Source organism: Pristiophorus japonicus, chromosome 3, assembly GCF_044704955.1.
Source record: "Pristiophorus japonicus isolate sPriJap1 chromosome 3, sPriJap1.hap1, whole genome shotgun sequence".
NCBI lineage: Eukaryota > Metazoa > Chordata > Chondrichthyes > Pristiophoridae > Pristiophorus > Pristiophorus japonicus.
The window spans coordinates 175,987,790-176,001,926 of record NC_091979.1 but is presented as its reverse complement, the minus strand read 5'-3'; positions in this window follow the sequence as shown (position 1 = coordinate 176,001,926).

Genomic DNA, 14,137 nt, shown 5'->3' with positions numbered 1-14,137 from the left:
GACTGTCTGCACTTGGGCAGGACTGGAACTGATGTCCTGGGGGTAACATTTGCTAATGCAGTTCAGGAGTGTTTAAACTAATATGGCAGGGGGATGGGAACCTATGCAGCGAGACAGGGCGAAGTAATATGGAGTCAGAAACAGATGGTAGAAAGGTAAAAAGCAATAGTGGAAGGCCGAGTAAACAAAGGCAAGAAACAAAAAGGGCCACACTACATCATAATTCTAAAAGGACAAAGGGTGTTAAAAAAACAAGCCTGAAGGCTTTGTGTCTTAATGCAAGGAGTATCCGTAATAAGGTGGATGAATTAACTGTGTAAATAGATGTTAACAGATATGATGTGATTGGGATTACAGAGACGTGGCTCCAGGATGATCAGGGCTGGGAACTCAACATCCAAGGGTATTCAACATTCAGGAGGGATAGAATAAAAGGAAAAGGAGGTGGGGTAGCATTGCTGGTTAAAGAGGAGATTAATGCAATAGTTAGGAAGGACATTAGCTTGGATGATGTGGAATCTATATGGGTAGAGCTGCAGAACACCAAAGGGCAAAAACATTAGTGGGAGTTGTGTACAGACCTCCAAACAGTAGTAGTGATGTTGGGGAGGGCATCAAACAGGAAATTAGGGGTGCATGCAATAAAGGTGCAGCAGTTATCATGGGTGACTTTAATATGCATATAGATTGGGCTAACCAAACTGGAAGCAATACGGTGGAGGAGGATTTCCTGGAGTGCATAAGGGATGGTTTTCTAGACCAATATGTCAAGGAACCAACTAGGGGGGAGGCCATCTTAGACTGGGTGTTGTGTAATGAGAGAGGATTCATTAGCAATCTCGTTGTGCGAGGCCGCTTGGGAAGAGTGACCATAATATGGTGGAATTCTACATTACGATGGAGAAGGAAACAGCTAATTCAGAGACCATGGTCCAGAACTTAAAGAAGGGTAACTTTGAAGGTATGAGGCGCGAGTTGGCTAGGATAGATTGTCGAATAATACTGAAGGGGTTGACTGTGGATGGGCAATGGTAGACATTTAGAGACCGCATGGATGAACGACAACAATTGTACATCCCTGTCTGGCGTAAAAATAAAAAAGGGAAGGTGGTTCAACCGTGGCTATCGAGGGAAATCAGGGATAGTATTAAAGATAAGGAAGTGGCATATAAATTGGCCATAAATAGCAGCGAACCCGTGGACTGGGAGAAATTTAGAACTTAGCAGAGGAGGACAAAGGGTGTGATTAGGGCAGGGAAAATAGAGTACGAGAGGAAGCATGCAGGGAACATTAAGACGGACTGCAAAAGCTTCTATAAATATGTAAAGAGAAAAAGGTTAGTAAAGACAAACGTAGGTCCCCTGCAGTCAGAATCAGGGGAAGTCATAACAGGGAACAAAGAAATCGCAGACCAATTGAACAAGTACTTTGGTTCGGTATTCACTAAGGAGGACACAAACAACCTTCCGATATTAAAAGGGTCAGAGGGTCTAGTAAGAAGGAGGAACTGGGGGAAATCCTTATTGGTCAGGAAATTGTGTTGGGGAAATTGATGGGATTGAAGGCCAATAAATCCCCAGGCCTGATGGACGACATCCCAGAGTACTTAAGGAAGTGGCCTTGGAAGTAGCGGATGCATTGACAGTCATTTTCCAACATTCCATAGACTCTGGATCAGTTCCTATGGAGTGGAGGGTAGCCAATGTAACCCCACTTTTTTAAAAAGGAGGGAGAGAGAAAACAGGGAATTATGGACCGGTCAGCCTGACATCGGTAGTGGGTAAAATGATGGAATCAATTATTAAGGATGTCATATCAGCACATTTGGAAAGAGGTGACATGATAGGTCCAAGTCAGCATGGATTTGTGAAAGAGAAATCATGCTTGACAAATCCTCTGGAATTATTTGAGGATGTTTCCAGTAGAGTGGACAAGGGAGAACCAGTTGATGTGGTGTATTTGGACTTTCAGAAGGCTTTCGACAAGGTCCCACACAAGAGATTAATGTGCAAAGTTAAAACACATGGGATTGGGGTTAGTGTGCTGACGTTGATTGAGAACTGGTTGTCAGACAGGAAGCAAAGAGTAGGAGTAAATGGGTACTTTTCAAAATGGCAGGCAGTGACTAGTGTGGTACCGCAAGGTTCTGTGCTTTGGCCCCACCTGCTTACATTGTACATTAATGATTTAGACGAGAAGATTAAATGTAGTCTCTCCAAATTTGCGGATGACACTAAGTTGGGTGGCAGTGTGAGCTGCGAGGAGGATGCTATGAGGCTGCAGAGTGACTTGGATATGGCGAGAAAGCAGGAATCGGGTACTGAAGTTGCATGTTCAGCCATGAACTCATTGAATGGGGGTGCAGGCTCAAAGGGCCGAATGGCCAACTCCTGCACCTATTTTCTATGTTTCTAGTATGTAGACAGGCATTAGGACCTTGCGGGAGCTATTCACATACTGCTGTAAACATGCTGGTTCATGCTGGTTCAGGGACACCATTTTGGGAGTTGCTATAAAGGACACGTTTAGTTATATTGCGCTAGATTTTCCACGTTTTTTGCATGCTTAACGCCCACTTAACGTCCATTTTACCGCTGAAATTATGTATAATGCCCATATATTGCCCATTTAGCCACAAAATGGAAACTGATGCCCATTTTTCAGAAACTTATTGCCAAGCGTTACTTTCCCCATGTGCATAAGGCCGGGAAAAAATAGTACCGCCCGCCCACTTTTTTTGGGCGGAATCATCAGAATGGGCAAAATCAATGCCCATAATATCACCTAGTGTTACTTTCCACACGGAATTAACGCCGAGATTCAATAATACCGCCCACCCATTTTTTTTGTCATAAAGAGCACATTTGGCAAAATTAACACCCGGGAAATCGTCCACCGTCACTTTCACCACATCACACACATATCGGCTACAATATCGTTCGGCCAAAAAAACACCCAGAAAAAGTGGAACTTTTCTGAACAGCGGTATGGCTGCCATTTTTTAAATCGCAGGTCGCTTCATTCAAAAGGATGCTTCAACATCGGGGGAGTTTGCGTTGACTCTGGAGTTCTTCTCAGGTGAAGTGAACATCTCAACAGACATATTTTCAGACTCTGGACTATTGGGGGTTTACTCTAGGTGTATTTTAGTGAGGAAATCATTGCTTTTGATCAATCGTTATTATACTTTCAATGCAATGGGGCCAGCCATTTCTCAGCCTGCATCGATTAATACACAGATGCTGCAGAGTGCAGATGACTCAATGTGTGATGCACATCATTATGTCCCCAATTTTCAACGTGCAAGAATGAGGAGGAGGGCCAGACCATACACACCCCACACGTACAGGGAAAAAAGAGGCCTTACCTCGACGTTTCTGACCACTCCTGCCATCGGAGACTGCGCTTCCCTAAGGTGGTGATCAATGAAATATGTGAGCTCGTCAGGCCACATATGCAGCCTGCCATTAGGACATCAACGTTGGTCGAGGTCATGATCACTGCGGCACTGCCTTTCTATGTGTCAGGTTCCTTTCGGGCCTCCGCGGTTGAGATTTGCACTCTGTCTCACCATGCCACCCATCGCTGCATTAGACAGGTCATGGAAGCCCTGTATGCACGAAGGATGGACCTCATCAGCTTTCCCATGATCACGGAGGCTCAGACTGACAGGGCTGAAGCATTCTATCGCATTGCTAAGTTTCCCAGGGTGCAGGGAGCTATTCAGTGCACTCACATCGCCATGCAGCCACCTTCTCAGGACCCGGCGCATTTTCGTAACAGAAAAGGATTTCACTCCCTGAAGGTCCAAATAGTTGTCGACCACAACCAGATCTTAATGGCAGTGAATGCCAAATGTCTGGGCTGCTTCGATGAGGCTCACATCCTGTGTGAGAGCGCTGTCTCTGACATCTTTAAGAGTCATCAACAAGGACAATGCTCGATGCTTGGTGATAACCGCTATGGCCTAGCCACCTGGCTGACGATCCCCTGCGTGACACCCATACTGAGGCCGAGAAGCGATACAACCAGAGCCACAGAGACACACGCAGTATGGTCCACAAAACAATAACTGTGCTTAAGCAGCATTTCAGATGTCTGGACCACTCAGGAAGAGAGCTACAATACAACCCTGAGCAAGTAGGTAAATTTGTGGTTGTGTGCTCCATGCTGCACAACCTGGCTATCAGGAGGAGCCAAAAATTGCCAAAAGGCACTGATTCTCCACCTCAGGAGAGAGAGGAAGAGGATGATGAGAGGATGGATGCTGACCTAGGGCCAGACAATCAGGCTGATTATGTAACCATGCCCACGACCCCCTCCAGACCGCAGGAAATGGCCCGTGGTGGCTACATAGCTGCAAAACTCTTACGTGAGGAGCTGATATCTGAACGATTTTCCTGAAAGAACATTACTGTGAGTGACAACGCTGACACACTGCTGTGTGTGTGCAGCTCAGACATTAATGATGCCCATCACCTTGTTGCCAGTTAAAGTTTACGTTGATTGACGTTAAGTTTTATTTAACCCTTTTATGTTAAGAAATCATCAGTGTGTAATGGTCCAGCTATCTGAGACAATGCGCAATAAGGTTATGTCAATAAAAAAAAAAATTATACCAACATTGGTCTGAAATCATAAGTAATCCAGGCAAAACACCCAACCCCCGCCCACACCCCACTTTTTTCACCGTTGACATCAATCAAATGTTCAACATGTCCAGCAACACAAAATACAAATACAAAGCAGGAGGGTGGTCCCCACCCCCTATACATTACAACAAATTGCATACACCCAGATGGGGATATAAGACAGCCACCACCTGCGGACATGCACCTCACTTTCCTTCCCCCTTCCCCTTCTTCTCCCCACCTCTACCCCTTCCCCTCCTCGCTCCACGGCGCTTGGCCGAGGAACTCCTCAGACAGTGACTCATTGCGGGGAATGAAGGCAGAGGCGGTGGTTGCGGTGGATACGGGAGCGGGGGAAGCTGAGGGGAGAACATTCTCTGATGCAGAAGCAGGATCTTGGTCCTTGCTCTCATCTGCAGTTTGCAGCATTGGTGCGGAACCTAGGGGTGGACTGCCGCCCTCTAGGACCATTGGGAAGCCTGTGCCAGCAGTGTTCCTAGCTATCGCATCCAGGGCATCTGCCATCCGTGGAACGTACTCAGTCATGGTGGCCAGCTGTTCGGATATGCCCCCAATGCTTCGATGAGCTGGTCACCAATGTCTACAGTCCTCCTGGACAACTGTACCGTCTCTCCGCTCTCATGTGGCGCTCATGGACCAGACCTGCCGTATCCACGAAGCCTCCGTGGGGTCGGCGCTGCCCTGGGGACAAATGGGGTGCCCTGTGGTGAGGTGCTTGGGGCCGGTACCGCCAGAGTGGAGGCAGGAATGACTGGAGGAGCACTAGATGGCCTTGGTGTGGAATGGGTTCTGGAGCGTGGCGATGCAGGTTCCTCGAAGACCGCGCTCTCATCCGTAGAGAACAGACCCATGGGATTGACGGGCGAGAATCGGAGTTTATCAGCAGATGTAGGATCGTCCGCCGAGTCCGGCCCCCCGCCCCCACCTTCTGGCCTCTGTGGTTTTGCCTGGGACCACGCTGCTGGCTGAGCTGCAAAACACAAATGAGGTTATTAGAGGAGAAAAGGGTGCTAGGGTCACAAGGTGAGTCCAGCGCTACACACAGCATATGCACGACAAAAGCACTACCGCTCTCAAATTCATCACAGACATCACATTTCATGACCATCAACACATTTGCATTACAATGAGTTTCATTAGGCCAGTATTATTTCTATGACAATTTTATAAATCATCTATCAAAAATGATTGGTCGGATATGAACGGGTGTGGCATCCATTGACTTTACATCACGCAATGGTGTAAACTTTACTCATGTGGCATCACTTCAGGATCTGCAGATGCTTCCGTGGCTGTCCAGGTGTGCTTCCCCATGAGTGCGAGCACCCACTCCTCTATCTCAGTGATGTCGCTGGGGACTGGTGGCCCCTCACCCATTTGCCTCTGCTCGGCCCTATTCTTGGAAAGCTTCTTCTGTAAAAGGTAACAACAGCACAACATGGCATGAGATCATTGCATGATATCATTGCTAGATCCTGTCACAGAAACTGATACAACATATAACTGACAGATGTAATCATGATTATTATGAGAACGATCATTGTTTACCTAAAGACGTACACCGTGACCGCAGGCTTTGAGTACAACATTCCCGATAAAAGTGAAAGACCTCACATCTGATGATAGTCACTCATGACTGTTACAAATCAAATTAGATAAATACATAAGTACAAGTAAATATATGTAATACTTACTCTTGCGGATCCCACAAGGTCGTTCCATCGTTTGCGACATTGGTTGCCCTCACGCACCTCGTTGGTCGCCGACAAGACCACCTCTGCTATCTCGGCCCATATCTTCTGGTAGGCCTTTGGGGTGGGCTTCCCACACCCTCCCTGTGTCAAATCACCCCAGCATAACTCGACCTCATGCAGGAGGGAGGCATTTGCCTCGTCCAAGAACCTCCTCGCTCTTTTGCGCCCTCTAATGTGCTCCTCTCCCACCTTACTGCTCTCTCCAGCGTCAGCCTCCACAGCGTGCTGTGATACCTCCTCCTCTCCCTCCATTATAGGCTAAATTCAGGCAAGTAGCTGGCTGGTAACAGCTAATTTTTGTTTCTCTATTTGCTCTAAAGCTCTAAACTTTCCTTCCTTCCTCCCAGAGCAGCCACAACACACCCACACACGCCTTCAGTCCCTCTCAACTCCCTCTCTGTCTGTCTTCTCTTCTGCGCATGTCATGATCACCCTTGACCTCCTGAATCGTGGGAATCAAGCGTCGTCATGCCGTAGCTAAGGATGTAATACTTTACTGCACAAGGTCAGAGAGATGTAACATTACCGCCTATTTCATATCGCTCGCGGTAACGTCCAATTTCAAAAACGGAGACTAGGTGCTTTGAGAATGGGCGAGAAACCGGCGATCTGAAAACCCATTTTTACCGCCCACGCCGGAAATAACGCCCATTTTTGGGCGATATGCACAAAAGTGTAAAATCTAGCCCATTACCCCGTTGCAGTTAGTCTGTTTATTTATGTACACAAAAGCGGGACTTTCCCTTTAAAAACACTACAGAAAATGAAGTTCTTGAGAAAAAAGCAAGTTGTCTCCATTATGGATGTTACGAGAGTGTAGCTTGATGCGGTATAGCAAAACCGAAATTCTTTGAGATCTGAAATATTGCAAGTGTAGCGTGTTTGGGAGGAACAGGTCACTTTGGACCTATGGTTCCCAAAGCTCTCCAGTACTCAGGATTTTATTGTGTCATATCTATATAAATGCAAGTCTTTCTTTTTTTCTTTCTTTCATGTTGGAGTTTGCTGTAGACTAACAGCGAGATCGATTGCTTTGATTAATCAACTCCAGTATCATTGTATCATGCGATTACCAGGAGGGTGGAAAGTGAACTAGATGGACCTTGGTCTTTTTTTGTCTAGCAATTCCTAATTAAGATGAAATGGCCATTCATTTACTGCAGCATGTGGGATCTTGCTGTGTAAAAAATGGCTCTCATTAGCTCATATAGGATTATATCATGTGACTGCCAAGATGGTAGAAGATGAACTGGATGCACCTTGGTCTTTTACCATCTAGCAATTCCTATGTTCCTATGATGTCCCTTTCATTTTCAGGGATTTGGAGCTAAAACAGGTGTTGCTCTGATAACTTCTTCCACTAGAGTGTGCTGTTCTTTAAAGCCAGAAATCAACATGTCCTCATTTTCTTCGATGATTGTGTGCCATGTGCTCCTAAAGGTCCCGGAATAAAATACACAGGAAGGGTCATAAATATGGCCTTGCTACACCACCACATTATGAGAACAAATATATTTAAAAAGTCAATGATGTCATACACAAGTCACACAAAAATGTTTTTACAAATATCGTCCTTTTTTAAAAATGTTTATTTTTCAAACCCTCTTCTCCTCAAGACATGGAGTCTTCCTGGGGGTTTAGTTCTACTGGCACTGGCAGCCTTCCATCACCTCGCTCAAGCAACCATTCTTCACGTGTGAGTCTACACAAAGCTGTTGTTGAAATTCTGGGCCAATGTTTAGGGAGCGAATGTTTATACCTGCCCTGGTTCCATAATCCTTAAGACCCTTGCCTAACAAAAATCTGTCAATCTCAGTTTTGAAACTTTCAATTGAACTCTAGCCTCAACAGTTTTTTGTGGGAGAATGTTCAATCCAACACCATGGGGCTTGTCTGGCTTAGGTTCCATATAGGCTCAATGATCCTCACTCGCAAAGTCATCAAGCTGAGGAATGTCATATAGGGAAGTATCAAGGAGAGGCTAAGGGACCCATCAATGGGAGAGTCACCCCTAGACTGCAACATTGCCAACACTTGCGGTTCTCTAATATTGACTCAATACAGCACCAAAGCTGAAGCAGACCTGAGGGAACAGGGAAGTGGGATTCATTTTTTTCATCTGGTAGAAAATAGCTACCAGTTTCAACATCTCACATTGAATAGTGAGAAGTAAGATATCGACTGAAATGACTGGAGAGAATCACGGGTGTTGGCGACAATGAGCTTATGCTGTGCACCTCTTCGTGGTTGAGTGCAGGGCAGTGTTCGGGGGACATGGGAATTGTTGTAGGAGGTAGGCACCTTTAGAATATACCAGAACACTAGGCATTAGGCACCTGCTAGATATATCTAAACGCATATAAGTTTAAAGTGGCCACACATAAAATGGCTGCCCAGGCATGATGGGAAATCAGGTAGTCAAGCTGTGAACTGTTGAATATTCAATGACCGAGCAATAACCCTGTGAGGCCTACTATAGGAATGCCTTGGATGCAGGAAGAAAGAGATAAGAGGAAAACCATCCCCTGTGAACAAGGCCATAAACCAATTAATTCCCCAGGAGAAAGATAAAAGAGAAACCTGGATACAGTCCTGAGATTTCCTCCCCGCTAAGCGTAATAAAGACCGCGACGGCATTGGAACCGACTCTGAGTGTTGAGTGATTCTTCTGAGAAAACACTAATGCTAACAGTGGCGTAGTCGACGGGATTTCCCGGAGTCGCTGGACGCCCTTGGAAAAACCCGGGTGAGTATAAAAAACAATGTTTAATTATAAAGGGTGCGGAAGGTGGAAGCTGGTTGATCGACACGAGGAGACGGTCTAATATCTCAAACGCCTAGCCTGAGCCTGAATTAAGAGGACTTTTGTCCCACGTGATGGCCAGGAACCAAGTAGGCGTAGGGAACACACTTAGACCGTGGGATCGTGATACCGAGAGACATCTTCTGGACCCAGTAGTGTAATTTGAAATACCCCGGGGTAGAACCAAGCAGTGTACAGCGGCTAACGGAATCCAAACCTGTGAACAGGGTCGGACCAACGGGCCGAGCGGTGGTAGGTAGTCGTTAAGGATACGTAAGCACTGCGAGAATTGCTTAAACGCGTTTTAAGAATTGTATAAGTCTGTGTAACAGCAGAACTTGTGACCTGACAGTAGCTAGGAGACGGTTTACTACAAGTTACGCTAGGTAGAAAGCGGATCTCTGAGAGTAGATTCCTAACGGTACTAGTCCTACCCAGGAATGGCCATGAAAGCAAGTAACCTCCAGTGGGGACCAGAAGGGTCCATTACCCACCATCTGGCGGAAAAAAAACCAAAAGAAGCTAATCGAAAAAAAAAATGATTAGCTCAGGATGGAATCCTCAGGAACTACCAGCAAAGCAAAGGGAATGGTGGGAGAAGGAACGGAAAGTCAAAAAGAAAAAAAAAGGCTGTGGTCTTGATACTGCGAGCCCATGTAAATTAACATAGGAAACTAAGATTTTTTTTTAAAACTGACGGTGATTGTCTTAAGTGAAGTATGGAAGAGGAATAGAGCTGGCCAAAAAAAAAAGATTAATAGGAAAGAAGAGACTTTTGTGAACGTCTGTATTAAATGAGAAGTGCCTGTGTGATTTTTGACTGCGGAATGAATTTTTAATGTTTTCATGTTCCGAGAGCCTGGTTGGAAGAGGAATGCAAGTGTCTGTTTATTTTAGAAACAGAGTGAAAATCTTTTTTAACCCTTTGTAGTGTTGTCCTGTATGTGGGAAGTTTTAAGACATTTAAGTTAGAAACGCAGGTGTGGATTTATTCGGATGATAAGTTACGGAGCTAGGAAAGTAAACAAATGTATAAAGGATAGGTTTGTTGAGCAAAAGATTTATTTGACACGCTCACTTACTTGCTGAAAGAAAACATGCAATGATTGATTGGGTTGAAAGACATAAATTTAGTCTCGGAATGAGATAAAGAATGCTTTAAAAAAAAGAGCTTCTAGCAAAAAAAAAAAGTTTTAAATAAAGATTGAAATTACAAAGTTTGAATTAGGATTTTGAGATATTCAGAGAAGGCACAGAAAATACTGAGGCGGATTCAAAAAAGAAAAAGATTAAATTAAATCTGATCAGGTCAAACTTCTGGGCAAGTGGCGAGCTATCTGCGAAGGTGTAAAAGGAACTTTTGGAAAATGTTAAAAACAGCAAGCTTTAGTAACGACTTTGAAACTGGAGCATTTTGAGATAACGAAAGGCAGCCCTCAAACTCTCAAAGCTGGACTCCATTCCAGTTATGAAAAAAAAAGAAAAAGATAAAGACGCCACTTTGAAAGTAAACAAATGATTTTAAATTAACAACTTTATGGAGTTACGAACCCTCCGTGTAAAATACAAAACCTAATTTGAAGAAAGAAAAAAAAGATGTAACGGACTAAAGGGAAAAAGACATAACTTACTAAATACTAGTTGATGTTTGCTGTGAAAAAGATATTGGTTTAATTAGAAGGAAAAAAAAAATTGGAATAGGTAAAAAACACTCTACATGGATTCGAATTTTAAATTATGAAAAAGTTTCAATGCAGTTTGAAAAGATTTCCAAAATGGACAGTGTTTATCAAAAATGTCCCGAACAGTCTAAACAAGCAGGAGGGTTTTGAAGATAACGAGGAGAAAGAGAGAAATTTAAAAAAAACAGAATTGAATTTCAGTAAACAAAATTGCTATTGTATGTGTGGTCTCGTTTTAAAACAATTAAAAAAAAATTCTTTGGCAAGTACTTGAATTAGAAGTTAAGAAAACATTGGAGTTTACTCTAATGATTTATGCTGTTTAACGGATTCCTAATTTCGAACCCAGTTTTGAAGGCACAAAGACTTTTTTTTTCAGAAGTCACGTGATGACATCAGGTCTTCTTACAAACCTGGAAAGGAGTTAAACCTTTCCATTGACAGCCGTTTTATACTGAACATTATTAATTTGGATTTCTTAATAGAAAAAAAAAGACTCACCTAACAGAGGAAACAAAAATAAAAACAGAACTAGCTTATGTAATAATACTTGCCTGATACAATAAAGAAATAGCTACTCAATAAAACAAATTGAAGAGTTAAAAGCTAAGATAAACAGGCTGGAAGAGATAACGGGACTAGACAGATAGTGCAGTGTGCAGCCATAGCACCATCACCTACTGTAATAGAGCCAATGTACCCCACGGTGGGTAGGTGTAGTCCACAAACCCAACCTAACGGTAAAGCAGACAGCGATGTTTGGAGGAATAGCTTTGGCCTTGGTCATAGGAGTATGGGTAATATTTAAGTGGGTAAAGACACGGGCGCACGCCCTACAGATTCAGCTCGAAATGGTTCGATTATAACCTTGTGCTTCTGATTTTGCAGGGTGACAGGGACACTCATAGAGCAAAAAACTTAACCCCTGGTTTAAAATTACAGATAATACTTACCGAAATGGGAATACGAACGGCGCTACTCGTAATATGGATAGCCCTGCGACATGCACGTACCCTGGGCAACACCGACGGACAGCAGAGCACGCTGGAAATAAACAACTACATGAACTATGGAGTCTTGTTTAATTTAACGGACGGATTGTGCATCCCAGCAGCCAAGGACTGGAGCAAGGACAGGACTTATTTTAATGCATGGTTACAAGTGAATCCTAATAAGAATCCTAATAAGAATAAGAGTATGTGTATAGTGCTCCACGGGTATAAGGAGCAGATGCATTAAACGGAGGGATGTCAAAGGGCCCGATGAATGTACTTTCGGCATAATTTGCGCGCCTCCAGGACAATCCCAGCAATCGGTCATCAGCAAGAAGGGAATGGGGCTGTATGGGTATTACGAGGAGGCGGGGGCGGCTGCAATATCATTGTATGTATGTTTCTCACCCCCTCCAACACCGCACCCCATAAGAACCACTACATTGCCCGAGGAACTGCCTTGTCCCATAACTACTAAGGGACCAGAGAATGGGATTGTAATGTACAACGAAGGGGAACTGTTGTATGATAATGTTAAACATGAAATTGTGCCTGTTCTGATCAATATTTCAGGCATCCAGATGCCGGAATACTGTACCGAACAGTCAAGGAAAATGTACAATGTATTAAGTAAAGTTGTAATGCAGCAGGCTGCTGATGCAATGGGTGCCAGTAGGTTCCGGGGACAGGGGTCAGCCCCCAGGATGAAGAGGGAAATAGTTAATGATGTTGCTACCGTTTTCAATACAGGGACCTCCGTAGTGAACTCGATAGACATACAAGGGTTAAATGAGAGGGTGGAACAGCTTAGAGGGGTGATGAAGGGGTTATTAGAGAGGGTGGAGCAAAACCAGGAAGACCAAGCCAACCTAGGAAAGGAGGGTGCCGAAATCCAGTTGGATGGCATCTCAGTCCTGGAAGCTCACGCCAAAACCATCAATCACCTCATTGATAGAGAAAAAGAAGATACCGGAAAGCAAAGACAGGGGCAACTCTGTCATGCTTATGGTCTGTGGATGGTGGGACAGATCCGCCACAATCTCGACCAGATCCAACGCGGGGAAATACCCGATTGGATAGACAGTTCACATTTAGCTCAGTTAGCTAACAAAAGGGGGACACTGGATAATTGTACTCTGAAGGGACTGACCCGAGTATACCCAGCAATTCCAGATTGCCAGATGGGTAGGACTACCGGGATAGGGATAGTCCTGATGATCCCTATAGCCACGCTGGACTCAGGGCCGTTCTCCCTATACCAACTAGAGAATACGGGAAAATGTCTCCATACGCTACTACCTGACCACCACCTCTGCCGTTCGTCGAAACAACATACTTACCGGGATTTCCCTAGCAGATTGCAAGCAAAAGGGGGAAATCACAGTATGCCCTCACCCGGTGGGCCGAGGGGAGCTAGACGAGTGCGGGTTTAACCGAACCGATGGGTGTGTACTAGAAATAGTGCCCGCACACATGCACTTCGCGAGGGCAGGCTATGGAGGGAAGGGAAGATACTGCGTCTCTACTACTGAGCGTTCATTCCAGTATAATGACCTGCAGTGCCCTATACCACAGCCAAACTTTTGCTTTACACCACTATGACCTGTCGCGATCGGGCAAGCGCATATCACCCAGGTTAGGCGCCGGAAGTCCGAAGTTATTGAGGTAACCGATCAGCTCCATGATCATTTACAGGATTATGACGAACCAGATCAGGTCCCTATCCCACATCTAACCGAAGTATTACGAGAGTTGAGGCTCAGAGTGGGTCAATCCGTAAAGCTCTACCACCAACTACAAACTAAAATCAAAGTACTGGAAGAAGATACCGAGGTAGACTTACAAAGTCAGAGTTGGTGGAGAAAGGTCTGGGACTGGGGAATAAATGTGAACATCCACCAATGGATTCGAATAATTTTACATATACTAGTCGGGATACAATTGATCTTGGCAATAACATGGGGCGTAATGGCCTGCCAGGCATGCAGACACCACGCACAACGAAGACGGACAAATCACCGTTCCCCGGATACTAAACAAGCCTGTTTGATAAGGGGGCGGGAGGATTTAGCCTTTGTTAATTTGATTAAAGCAACCGGGACTCCTGAAACCACGTGACTGGCCAGCACGTTGAGGCAGGGAGTACCGGGCCGTGCACAAAATCTAATAAAGGTCGAATGGTCGGTTAAAAGGGGACTAGGACTAGTCCCTTTACCGAAAGGGGGAGTTGTTGTAGGAGGTAGGCACCTTTAG